Source organism: Panulirus ornatus, chromosome 25, assembly GCF_036320965.1.
Source record: "Panulirus ornatus isolate Po-2019 chromosome 25, ASM3632096v1, whole genome shotgun sequence".
In the NCBI taxonomy this organism is placed as follows: domain Eukaryota; kingdom Metazoa; phylum Arthropoda; class Malacostraca; order Decapoda; family Palinuridae; genus Panulirus; species Panulirus ornatus.
The window spans coordinates 12,604,203-12,605,487 of record NC_092248.1 but is presented as its reverse complement, the minus strand read 5'-3'; the positions used below and the strand labels follow the sequence as shown (position 1 = coordinate 12,605,487).

Sequence of the window (1,285 nt, the reverse complement as noted above, 5' to 3'; positions counted from 1 at the left end):
ATTGAAGCCAGCTACAACTCGACGTGGCCTAAGCCTTTCTCGACACTGACGAGTGAATTTAGTGGCACTAGCGCCATGTAGTAATTCTATGCCAAGTTGTATTGTATCTTGATATGTAGATGACGCAATAGCCAACTCCCCCGCGGTGCTAAGGTTGGACTCGCCTGACGTTGCACTTATGCCAGTGTTGCCCGGGAAATGTGGCGACACACTCAGGGAGCCAGTGTTGTGTGAGGCAGTGTGAGGTGAGGTTGTGCCGCTCCGCGCCCTGGTCCGCCCACCCAGATCCATAGTTTCTTTGCATTCTTTTTGCCAGCATAGGTGTTATTTAGAGTGCATCTTGTGATGTTCTGCCTTCAGTTATATAAGCTGGTAGTAACAAGCCGTGGCGAATAGACCGAAAGTGTTTGCGTGGTGGATAGATTTTCAGCATAGTGCTCTCCCAAGAGGAATAAGTACATATAGTACCAACACTGAGCCTTATCATGATTCACCAGCCTTGAGGAACGGCCGGATCTCTATGTAAGAGAAGGAATTCAGCTCAACCACAACAACGTTTCTTCAGTTCAATTCAGGTGAATATGTTTAGGTGTCAACGTTTCAGCTTGTCTGTCCAGGGGTTCGAACGTTGGTCTGTGGAGTGTCGGTTGGCAAGGCGTCGGGCGCCCACATGTGTCAGAGCCAACGTTGGTTGGTGCCCCAGATCTCTGCCTAATGGAACCACTTCGTTCACTCCTCTAATGTTCCCTGACGTCTGCTGTGTTTCTCCGTTATTCGAAAGGTTTGCCTTAACTAACTGTGTATAGTTTTAACGTTTCAGTGATGGTGTGGCTGAAGGGCGGACGCAAGGGAGAGGCAAGGCAGAGGCAAGCATTTTCTGTAATCATTTTTTGTATTAAAGTAGCAGTTGTCACTCGTGAGGTGTTGTCTTCCTGTGTTTTGCATTAAAGTAACAAAAATTACTCGCCATGTGACGAAGAATGACACGCCTCCGTACATGATTCAACAGTTCTTCAGTGTAATTATGTATACTTACTTTCCCTGAGAGTATTCTTCATCACGATGTCTGATTATCTTGACGACTTAACGCTGCCAATTTCTTTTGTAATTAAAGGAGGAGAGTTGTTCTGTAAGTTAATTGACAGACATCTTTGTCTGCCATGATCGTTCAGGTACAGGCCACACAGGTAAGGAGCTTATGAAATGGCAGTGCCTACGGCCGGACTTAAATCACAGCGAAATATTTTTCCAAACGTTGAAAGGCGACCAGTTTAGTTAATTAAAT

General features: G+C 45.8%; 1 protein-coding gene across 4 annotated transcripts in view; it reads left to right on the top strand.

Moving 5' to 3' along the window:
* The first annotated feature begins 221 nt into the window (after positions 1–221).
* LOC139757272 (uncharacterized) overlaps positions 222–1,285 on the top strand; it is a 565,387-nt gene continuing 564,323 nt past the window's right edge. For 3 of the 4 annotated variants that reach the window (XM_071677613.1, XM_071677618.1, XM_071677617.1), the window contains exon 1: positions 222–575. The gene's annotated coding sequence lies outside the window, so the exon portion shown is untranslated. The remainder of the gene's footprint in view (positions 576–1,285) is intronic. The other variant, XM_071677619.1, reaches the window with a different exon arrangement.